Genomic DNA, 12,331 nt, shown 5'->3' on the forward strand with positions numbered 1-12,331 from the left:
CCACAGGCCCTGCCAGCTACAATGCCTACACAGCAGTGCCCTACTGTGCAGAACTGCACAGCATCAGGTTATTGTTCAGCTGCTGTAAAGTTTGCTAAAAATTGCCATGCCAACACTGGGCCCTTGTTCGTCATGGTTGGGTAGGGTTCCCCAAGCGCTGGGGGGAACATTAACCGACAGAGAGCTCTCAGTGCAAGGACAGTCAGCTTTGTGTTCTTTCCTGCTTCTGCAGCGTGTCTAAACTTATCTCAAGGCCTCCCACCCTTGTCTGTTCTGGATGGCATTCAGCATTCACAGGCTCACCTAAGTCACAGCCCAACCACCAAGGTACTGTCATCAGAGTTACTGACTCAGAAGAACAAGATTTCCATGGCTGAGTGTCACCTATCTTTTTAGCACTCCTGTCAGGGAAGGACTTATAGGCATCACTGCTCTGGCCTCAGCCTACCGCTCGGACTAAATCTAGGCAAACAATAGTGGTGGCCCTGAGCATCTGAGTGGATGGGAGCCGCGAGAAAGGACTACATTGCATACGTTGTCAGTCAGGGATTGAGAACACCCTTCCTTTGGCTGAATGGACTTCTAATAGGGGTGGTTAGCTTTGTTCCCCTTTGTTCTAGCATGGGACGAGTCTTGTGTCCAATATCCCAGCACTAAAATCCACGTTCCGCACTCAGCCTGGTGCCAGAGAGGAGGCGAACACTTTAAAACAATGAACCCCACACAAAGAGACAGGGAAACCTTACCAGATGTTCTCCATGTCATAGTTTCATAGTTTCTAGGGTAGGAAGGGACCTGAGCAGATCATCTAGTCCGACCCCCCGCCATGGCAGGAAAAAGTATTGGGGTCAAACGACCCCAGCAAGGTGTACATCTAACCTCTTCTTAAAGACCCCCAGGGTAGGAGCCAGCACCACTTCTCTTGGGAGTTGGTTCCAGGCCCTAGCCGCCCTGACCGTGAAGTCACGCCTCCTGATATCCAGCCTAAATCTACCCTCTTCCAGCTTGAGACCGTTATTCCTGGTCACTCCTGGCAGTGCTCAGGGGATCAGGGACTCCCCCATTGCCTGCTGGTCCCCTCTGACTAGTTTATAACAGGCCACTAGATCCCCCTCAGCCTTCTCTTGTGGAGGCTGAACAGGTTCAGGTCCCGTCGCCTCTCCTCGTGGGTCTGCCCTGCTGCCCCTGATCATGCGAGTGGCCTCCTCTGGACCCTCTCCATGCTGTCCACATCCCTCTTGAAGTGCAGTGCCCAGAACTGGACGCAGTACTCCAGCTGAGGCCTGACCAGTGCCACATAAAGGGGGAGGATCCCCTCCCTGGACCTGCTCGAGATGCATCTGTGGATGCACGACAAGGTGCGGTTGGCCTTCCTGACCGCGTCCCCACACTGCCGGCCCATGTTCATCTTGGAGTCAATGATGGCCCCCAGATCCCTTTCTGCCTCCATGCTGACAAGAGGGGAGTTCCCTAACCTGTAGGTATGGTGCCGGTTGTTCCTCCCCAGGTGCATCACTTTGCACTTGTCTGTGTTGAATCCCATCCTATTCTCGTCCGCCCACCCTTGTAACCTGTCTAGGTCCGATTGTAGTCTGTTGCTCCCTCCCAGTGTGCCCACGTCCCCCCACATCTTAGTGTCATCAGCAAATTTGAACAGGGTACTTTTTACCCCCTCATCCAAGTCACTGATGAAGATGTTGAACAGTGCGGGCCCGAGGACCGAGCCCTGGGGGACCCCACTGCCCACGTCCCTCCAGGTTGAGAAGGACCCATCCACTACCACCCTCTGGGTGCGGCCCTCCAGCCAGTTGGCAACCCAGTTGACTGTGTGGGTGTCAACACCGCAGTCCCCCAGTTTCTTGATGAAAGCAGGGTGAGAGACAGTGTCAAAAGTCTTCCGGAAGTCCAGGAAGACTATGTCCACTGCTACCCCTGCGTCTAATGATCTGGTGATCTGATCGTAAAAGGCCACCAGGTTGGTCTGACAGGACCTGCCACTGATGAACCCGTGTTGGTTGCCCCTAAGCATGCAGTCCCCAGCTGGGCCCTTGTGGATATGCGCCAGAATAATTTTCTCAAACAGCTTGCCTAGGATCGAGGTGAGACTAACCAGCCTATAGTTTCCCGGGTCCTCCTTCTTACCCTTTTTGAAGATGGGAACCACGTTGGCCCTCTTCCAGTCCTCCAGCACCACACCAGAGCACCACAAGTCCTCGTAAAGCCGTGCCAGGGGTCCCGTAATGACCTCGACCAATTCCTTTAGGACTCTAGGGTGGAGATCGTCTGGACCAGCTGACTTGAATACATCCAGTCCCTCCAGAAGTTGCCTAACTAGTTCCTCACTAACCCGTGGCCCAGGTGTGCCTTCCCTGGGGCCTGAGGGGGGCCCAGCAGGGGGGTGGCTGTTCTGGTCCTTACTTAGGAAGACGGAGGCAAAGAATTCATTAAACATGTTAGCTTTGTCGTCTGGCGTGACGACCAAATTTCCCAATGTGTCCTGCAGGGGCCCCACATTACCCGGAACTTTCTTTTTACCCCCTATGTATTTAAAGAAGGACTTCTTATTGTCCTTAATCTGGGAAGCTAGTCCCAGTCCCGTCTCCACTTGGCCTTCCTAACTGCCCCTCTACATCTCTGAGAGACTGCAGTACAGTCATCCCTGGTGATGTCCCCTTCTTTCCATTGGGTGTACGCCTCTCTTTTAGCAAGGAGACATACCCAGATGCACTTGGTGATCCATGGAGGCTTGTGTGCCCTCCTGCTCCCTTTGAATCTCGTTGTGATTACCTTCCTTTGGGCTTGGAGGATCGTCTCCTTAAGGAGCAACCACTCTTCTTGGACACCTAGCTCCCCTCCCCTTCAGGACCTCAGCACTTCCCCAACTATCCTCCTTAGCTCATTGAAGTTTGCCCTCCTGAAGTCTAGGGCTTCTGCCTTGCTGCAAGCCTTTGCCACCTTGCGCTGGAGGGTGAATCCCAGCAGGCGATGATCACTGTCGCCCAGGTGGTCGAGCACTCGCAACCCCCTCACCAGGGCATCACCCATGGCCAGCACCAGGTCCAACAAGGCGTCTCCCCTGGTGGGGCTGTGCACCTCCTGGGTTAGATGGAGGTCCTGCACTCTGGCCAAGAACCGACGTGAGCGGTCAGACCTGGCTGACTGCTCTTCCCAGCAGATGTCCGGGAAGTTCAGGTCCCCCATGACTGCCACATCCTGCCTTCACTACGTCTGTGAGCTGACCCAAGAATTCCTGGTCAAGCTCTTCCCCCTGGTTGGGAGGTCTGTAGTAGACTCCCACCTTTAAGTCTCTTTCCCCTCGACTATCTTGTACTCTAACCCAAAGCACTTCAGAGTGCCCCTCCCCTGACTCCTTGCTAATTAACAAGGATGTGTATTCCTCCTTGATATAGAGCGCCACGCCCCCACCTCTCCTTCCTATGCTGTCCCTCCTGTACAGCCTATAGCCCTCAACATTCACCGCCCAGTCATGTGTTGAGTCCCACCACGTTTCCATGATCCCCACTATGTCCGGGCTGGTGTCAGCCAGCAGGAGGGTGAGTTCCTCCTGCTTGTTTCCCATGATACGAGCGTTTGTGTAGAGGCATTTGAGGCCTCCTGTGGATGTGTGCACTGACCCCCTTGTCCCAGTGTTGCCCTGGCCCCTGTCGCTTACCTGTTTATTTGTTTCACTCATTGGTCTTGGCTGGGCTGTAGATGTGGGTGTTGCTTGGTCTGGCAGTCCGATGTTTCCTCCGCCCTCAACTTCCCCTTCCCCTGATGAGCCTAGTTTAAAGCCCGCCAGAGGAGGTCCACCACCCTAGAAGAGAACATACGCTTACCTTTAGGGGAAAGGTGGAGCCCATCCCATCCAAGCATGTCTCTTGTCGTGATGTGCCAGTCGTGGCTGAGGAAGCCAACGCCCACCTCGAAGCACCATTCCTATAGCTTCCAGTTGGTCTCCGCGATGCACGTTTCATGCCGTCTGCCACGTCCACTCACTGGCAGGATAGAAGAGAAAACCACCTGTGCGCCCATCTCCTTCAGCAAGTCAATGGGAAAGCTAGCTGCAAGTCCCAAACTTAGAGCCAGGCACAACACAAATATGTGCGTCAGGAGGCCAGTCATTCTTCTTGCAAAATAAAGAAATGAAGCTTGTACTGTCAACCCTCAAGTTCTCCAGCTGCAGCTGTGCCTCTAGTTCAGTCAGCCAAATTCAGCCTCTATTACTAACACTGCCTTCAGCTGGACTGTGTGACGTGCAACTCCCCCGAAATCACATTGTGCTAACATCTCATCTCTGGGGCACAGGACTCCCATCCACTTAGGTCACAAGGCGTCTGAGCTGGACAGTCTTAAGCTAGTCTCTTGAGGAAGGGAGGCTGGGGAGACGTCCACATAGTACATCCAGCACACACTTCAGCCCAGGGGAATGTGCACCTGTTTACATGCACGTGCTGAGTTCAGTCACACCAGCTCAAGGGGGAAGAAACATGCATGCTCAAGTCTGTGTGCACTGAGCACCATCCCATGCTTTACCTCTCCCCACTGCTGTCAAAGCTCCACCTTGTAAACCTTTCATAGCCAGGACTCGGGGACCTCAGACACAGTGGATTCCCAGGTTTGGGCCCACTCTTCTCTCACCCATGCCTCAAAAAACTTTAACAAAGTCTTCACCTGTGGTCCCCTCCCCAAACCATGACTGCACCAGCCTGCATGCTCTGGGGTCAGAGCTCTCCTGCCAAATTCTGCCTTTGCACTCAGTGCAGAAGAAAACACAGGGCTGATATTTTGGAGGACACTGTTCTGATTTAAAATCAGACCCAGGCCAGCTTGCCATTCAGACACTTACTATCGTTCTGCTATCCCCTCTCAGCAGCGCTCTTAGTCTGGGAGTGCACGGCCCTAAGCTGTGACAGACACCCTACGTTTGCTATATGTCTCTGGCCTGGTGAAGAACCAGTTGGCGCAAGGTGGTCGGGATTAAAAGGCACGAAGAGTGGAAGTGGATAAATCTGGCGCTGCTTCCCAAGAAAGCCTGCTGTGGAAGCACAGGCGATCATCTTCCCAGCACGCTGGGCCAGTCATAAATTCTTGGTAAAATACTCTAGAAGAATCCTACCCCGACATAAAGCACAATCTGCTCCGCAAGCAGGATTCACAGTGATGGCAGTGTGCATTTTACCCACGGGCAAGAAGCAGGGGAAACGTGGTTTCCAGCTTCCCCTGATGTTATGCTCACTCCCCTGACTGCCGCAGAAAGCCAGCAAGGTGCAGGCTTAGCAAGGTGTCAACCTACCTTCAGGGAAGGTCCTGAGGTCACATCGCTGGTCCACAGCTCCTGGACATACACTGCAAACCAAGCATTTGAGCGGCCTCTGCAAAGCACAGGAAGAGGCAGGAGCAGCCTTCCCCGTGAGGGTCTTACCTTGAGGCAGCAGCTCCTTGAAGGACTTTGAAGATGTAAACCTCAGAGCTCAGGACAGGCATGGATTTCCAGGGCTCGGCCCTCCATTCTGCTTCTTCAGAACTTGCTCTTGAAGAGCTTGCTTTGTTTCCTACGAATGAAGCCCGACATGGCACGCATCCCCCACGAGACACGTTTCTGCACTGGATCTCACGTTCTTTCCTGCCCACAAGTCTGAGGTCTTGCCATCCTTTGCTTTACCTGTGGCTTCCCCAGTCTCCCGCCCAACCCGCTTCGTTATTACTACGTAGGCTGACGGAGCACTAGAAGGCTTCAGCACAGATCAGGTGCTTGTCCTTACCACGGCACAGAGACACGTGAGCATGCCCCAAGGTGCTCACATGATAAAGGTGCCGAGAGGGGCACAGTCCAGTGCATCCATATTTGTGCATTATGTCTCCATTATAAATACACGATGAGGGCTCACTCCTTCCCGCTACCCCTCAGCCTACCTCTGCAGGCCTGGCTGCATTCCCAGTACCACATCAGGCCTCATTTCCCCAAGTCTTCAGGATACCCACCCTACAGAATGCACCGCCAACCAGCAAGGTGCAGACACAAATGGTGCCCAGCCTACTCGTGGACTCCCCGCAGCTCAGCAACTGTTCTGCTGTTGACTGACAACAAGCATGCTGGACACGCGATGCAGGCAGTGGAGTTTGCTTAGAAGTCAGGAAAAGATACTTCTCAGATACGTCTCCTTGGGTCGAGTCTTTCTCTGGAGGAAACTTAGGACGTGCTCGTGAGCTCTAGAGAGATGCAGCAAAACCAGATCTCCAATAACACCACAAGTGGGCTGGAACTGTCCAGAGGAAAAAAGCTTTCCTGGGACCTGGCAAAACTGCTCAGATTTCTGCTGGTGAGTCATTTAGAAATTAGATACCAGAACAGCAACAACTGAGAAATTGCCACATTTCTGATATGGATTGAATTAACTCAATCTGAATGGGGGACTCTGCAGGTTCAGGGAGGCCCACAGAGGCAGAAAAGTTGGTCCTCCTCTGGGATTTGGATGGGACGGCAAAACAGGCTATGGGAGCAGGACAGAGATTGGGCCTGAGTGCAAGGGAGCGTCGCTAGAGAGGTGCTGTTTGCAGGATCAAGAGCAGGGAAGTGTGACTCTGAAGCAGCTTTACGAGCACCTTAAGCAAAGCCTGTCACTGCCTACCCCCGGGCACAGTCATGGAAGGTGGTGCCTGCACCACGCACAGCATGCTTCACGTCCCGCACGTCTGCCCTTTACACAGCTCTGCGTCTGCCCCCGGAGAACATGGCAGGGAAGTTTTACAGCTGTCTAATACAGCCACCTTCTGGTAACATTCACTCATAGGTGACTCCGTCTCAACAACCAGGATGCCTACAAGGAGGGACATGCGACCTCTTGGCAGTGTGCAGTAAGCATTGCAAGATGTCTCCAGTGGTATCTGATCCCACGCCCATGTGGGAGACAGCTTTCCACCTGGGACTGCCAGTTCAGGCTCATCATCCAACCCATCATCCCACCTTTACAGTCACACATGGCTCAGGCAGGTAGCATCACAGAAGTCTCACCCGCACAACCGCAGCTCTCCCACCTTTCATTTGCAGTCGCGATTTGGCTGGGAACAGATGGCTTGGGTCAGAGAGGATGGCAAAGGAGAGGCCAGCAGTTACCTTCAATGCATTTAGTCCATAGATTGTTTAACAAGGGGGGATTAAAAAGTATCAGGCCTCCCTGTGCCCTAAGTGCAGACCCTGGACATGCAACCTTATATACAGGCGTTGTGTACATCTGCTTTGGACACTGGCAGTTACACTGGCATCCAGAGGTGAGTTTATTGCAGCTTATTACAGGGTGGTGCCTGTAGGCCGCTATGACGGTGCCTCGCCATCAGATGGCAGGCAGATAGCTGTCCACGGGGCGGCGCAGGCCAAGCCAGGAAGGATGCACACAGGTTGCTTACAGCCAGCTCTTTCTACTGCTGTGCATCTATGGGATCTCTTTGCCCCAGAGCTGGGTGGGCAGGGGTGTCTGTCCTGTGCCCGCTCCACTTTCACCGTGCATCTAGGGCCTGGCACAACCAATATCTCTGCCTTAAACACTTTTGGTGCAAAGTTTGCCAAGGCAGCCAACAATGTGGTTATGTGGGACACACTTTTGTTCCCACTCCTGGCCAGACCAGAGTGGGGAAAGGAGAGGGGTGGACAGGCACAGGGCCATGCTCAGCTGGGAGCTCAGCAGTTTGGCCTGGCCTTTCCTGCACTGTCACAGTCCATCATAAACAAGCTGCCTGCAACCCCCGCACAGTCTCCTGGAGAACTCATGCAGATGGACAGGGAATCAGCGAGCACACTAGAAGGTCCTGCTCCGACATGCCTCAGCCCATGAGCGCGCATGGCCACCCAGAGCTCAAATAGACTGCCTGTCCAAAATGCAGCAAGAGCAGGTGATGTATAGAGACATGTTCAACGCCATTCCCACACGAAGACAGGAGCTTCCTGGTGTTTGGAACAGCACTGGCTCACTACCGTGACTCTTTGCACCGAGCTCCCAGACACAACCTCCACTGTACACGCAACTAGACTGGGAAACAGATGCATTCCCGAATAGGCAAGGACAGTTACCAAATTCACCAAGGGCCCACCCGAATTTCCATCCTGCAAGAGGAGACCAGTGGAGAGGCTGTTACACTGGAGTTCATCCCAGGGGGAAGGGCCCGTTTTCCTGCGACTCTGTGGGGTACCTCGTACACTAAAGTCAAGGGCACTTATTCTAAAGGGCAGGGCTCACCTCTGTGCAGAGGCTCTGTGGGGTACCTCGTACACTAAAGTCAAGGGCACTTATTCTAAAGGGCAGGGCTCACCTCTGTGCAGAGGGACTGCACTTGGATGTTTCCCCAGGCCACCTCAGCCTACCTGCTCCACTAAGTTCTGTGGCAGAAAAACCACCAGCTCCCTAATATACCGTACACATGCACTGACTTTGTATTAAAATTGCATTGGTTTATTTTCTGCTTCCCTGTCCCGCAGCCCTCCACAGCAAACTCAGCCACGCTCACAGCAGGATCTGTGTTGATCCAGGCTATATCCAATTTGTGGTCACGGTTTCCGATTCTGCCTTCATGCTGCTGCAGTTTAACGGCACTTGTGGTACGGCAACCATGCTGCACCCTTGGGACTTCCCAGCTGAGAACCACATTCTGCTTTTCACACCTTGTATTGTCTCTTTACTCAGCAGCACTTTTTACCAGTCTGGCTCACCTTTCTGTTCTCATGCACCAGCTTGGTCCTGTGATATCTGGACAGGAAACTACAGGAGGTTGCTCAAAAGTCAAGGAAACATTTTGATTGCTCTTAGGTTTGCAAAAGCTTTGTATCAAGCCTGCATTTTGGTCCTGAAGAGGGTCCCTTTTCACCAGTCTTCAGCGCCATTTAGAGAAGCTGTTGCTTGTTAGTGCCAGGCTTGCTTAGCTCATACTTTAGGCTTTTCTGACACCATCTAAGTGTTTCAAGGGCTGTGAAACACCCACAGAGACAAGCCAAAAGTCAAGGCCTGTCTCATTTTAAATGGTGCTTGCATAGCCAGGTGCAATCCGCCCCAATAAAAGCCTCCTGTGCCAATCTCAGCAACCATTAGAGGAAGGCTTTGTCCCTCCATGTAAAGGTGCATTTATTCAAGCAGTCCTAGCAGACACACATCCTACAGCAGGATTTCCCAATCCAGCGCAGTTTGCAGGTGCGGATGCTTACCTGAAGTGCACTCATCCAACTCTGCTCCCATCTGTTTTCTCCCTACTTAGCCTATGCCCAACTCTGATCCATAGTTTCATAGTTTGTCAGGTCGGAAGGGACCTAAGCAGGTCATCAAGTCTGACCCCCTGCCATGGCAGGAAAGAGTACTGGGGTCAAACAACCCCAGCAGGGTGTTCATCTAACCTCCTCTTAAACACCCCCAGGGTAGGAGCCTGCACCACTTCTCTTGGAAGCCGGTTCCAGATCCTAGCCGCCCTGACCGTGAAGTTGTGCCTCCTGATATCCAGCCTAAATCTACTCTCAGTCAACTTATGGCCGTTGTTCCTCGTTACTCCCGGTCGTGCTCGGGGGAACAGGGACTCCCCCAATGCCTGTTGGTCCCCCTTGGCCAGTTTATAGGTGGCCACCAGATCCCCCTCAGCCTTCTCTTGTGGAGGCTGAACAGGTTCAGGTCCCGTTGCCTCTCCTCGTGGGGCCTGCCCTGCTGCCCCCTGATCATGCAAGTGGCCTCCTCTGGACTCTCTCCATGCTGTCCACATCCCTCCTGAAGTGTGGTGCCCAGAACTGGACGCAGTACTCCAGCTGCGGCCTGACCAGCGCCGCATAGAGGGGGAGGATCACCTCCTTGGACCTGCTCAAGATGCATCTGTGGATGCAGGACAAGGTGCGGTTGGCCTTCCTGACTGTGTCCCCACACTGCCGGCCCACGTTCATCCTGGCATCAATGATGACTCCGAGATCCTTTTCCACCTCTGCACTGACAAGAGGGGAGTTCCCCAGCCTGTAGGTATGGTGCCGGTTGTTCCTCCCCAGGTGCAGCACCTTGCACTTGTCAGTGTTGAATCCCATCCTGTTCTCATCCACCTGTTAGAAATATTATTAAAAATGTATAATGAATAGAGTGTTGTTAGAACTGCACAGTTTGTATCTCGTACCTGATAAGAAGAAACACCACCAAGGACATCTTGCTAATTTACTATCTTTTTCCTACACTAAATCACACATACCTTCAAACTCCTCTGCCTCTACTCTTGTAGATTACAGAAACTGTGATTTAATTGGCTGTGTCCTTGGAGGAGAGAGGGGTTTGAACTTTTGGTAACCTGGAGGGCTTTCTAAGCATGCGTAATTAGCTAATGCATATATGCCTATCCGCCCCACATACTTAAGTAGTTAATTATAATGCACATGCGACGGATGACGTGACGTCATTTCATGTATGTTTGTATGAACCGGAAATGAGTTGTAAGAGTTCCTGCTTCTGCACACGTGCCCAGGAGGGAAGGGATAAAAGCCAACTAAGAGTTTTCCTTGGGGGCAGAGTGGTCTTTTGTCTTCACTCTGACCCTATTTGCAAATATATCCTTTGTGTTACTAACAATGTGTGCCTGAGGAATTATTATTCGCGAGCCTCCAAAGAAATGAACCGCGATTTTCATATCACACCCACCCCTGTAACATGTATAGGTCTGACTGCAGCCTCTTCCTCCCTTCTAGCATGCCCACATCCCCCCACATCTTAGTGTCACCTGTGAATTTGAACAGGGGCTTTTTACCCCCTCGTCCAAGTCACTGATGAAGATGTTGAACAGTGCGGGCCTGAGGACCGAGCCCTGCAGGACCCCGCTGCCCACATCCCTCCAGGTCGAACATGACCCGTCCACCCCCACTCTCTGGGTGTGGCCTTCCCGCCAGTTGGTGACCCATCTAACTGTGTAGGTGTCAATGCTACAGTCCCCTAGTTTTTTAATGAGAACAGGGTGAGAGACGGTGTCGAAGGCCTCCTGAAAGTCAAGGAAGACTATGTCCACTGCTACCCCTGCATCTAAGGATTTGGTGACCTGGTCGTAGAAGCCACCAGGTTGGTTTGACAGGACCTGCCGCAAATGAACCCGTGTTGGTTGCCCCTAAGCATAATCTCCCCTGCTGAGAGATCATGCTTAGGGGCAACCCCATCCCCTCCCCTCGTCAGTGAATCGCCACATTAATTCGGGGATGATTTGCTGAGCATGGGCATTCTCGTGAGCAGCAAAGTGAAGGCAGGGTGGCCAGTTCTTTGATCCAACCAGCACCGGTAGCATAATGCCACTACAAGGTGGTTTTTATCCTGATCAGTCTAGCCAGAGGTCTGGAAGGAATCCTCCCCTCCGGGGTACCGTGGGGATTTGTCCCTTTTCCCTGAGCAGCACCTGAAGGAATCATTGGTTTCCATTAGCTCTAGTCCACATCATCCTGGAGGAGACCAGGGACAGTCACGGCTTGTTACTTCTTTTATGCACATACTGTCAACCAGCATGCCAAGAAGCAAAAAGACAGAGGGCCCTACATTTAATGCACACGAGCATGGCTAAGAGCAGAAGACTTGTGTGTGTAGCCCACTGTGCTGCCACATCAGACGGACCACGTCATCACCAGACCGAGTCACAAGCAGTCCAGGGGCTGAGGTCCACTCATCTGCAACTCGACTGACGTATACGCCACCACCTGCTTACCGTGCCCCTTGCTGCACATGTCAGACACAAGGGGCCGTCTCTACATGCAAGAAGGAGCGAGCACGGCTCCGACACCAGCTGCAGAAGAGCACATACAGGCCTACAGCAGGACATGGCAGCCTCCCTGGACACTCTGTTGCTGGCCCGAGGAGGGGGCTGTTCTCAGGCAGAAAAATGTGAAAGCGGGTTTGAAAGGGAAATTGCAGAATAAGGAATCATCCACAGACTGGACTATGTTGTCTGGTTTAAACAGAGACTATGGAGTCTCACCTCCCTGCACAGCTTAGTTTCCATGACCCCTTTGGTCCTAGAGGCTCTTTGCATGCTTGCTTCCCCCAGCACTGTCCCTCCCTCCTCTCTTCCAGTCACTCACCCCACTTCATCCCCCCGCTCTCTGCTGTCCCCTCCCAGCCTCTGATGAAGCAAGCCCTTGAGCTCTAGCTCTTCGGTGGTCTCAAAGCGGTGAATCTTGCCTGCCACAGCCTTTGGCAGAGGACCATGGGTGAGAGGCTGTGTAAGGGGAATTGCACCGTCCGTTTCCAGGCATGGGTTAAACCCACCTCCCTCCCACCTGCATTTCTCCTCTCACTGCCATGGCCCCAACCCATATGCTCAACGTGTGGGTGCTTCCTGGCTCGCTTCA

This window comes from Crocodylus siamensis, chromosome 6 (genome assembly GCF_052110815.1).
Source record: "Crocodylus siamensis isolate JL-2025a chromosome 6, ASM5211081v1, whole genome shotgun sequence".
Taxonomy (NCBI): Eukaryota; Metazoa; Chordata; order Crocodylia; family Crocodylidae; genus Crocodylus; species Crocodylus siamensis.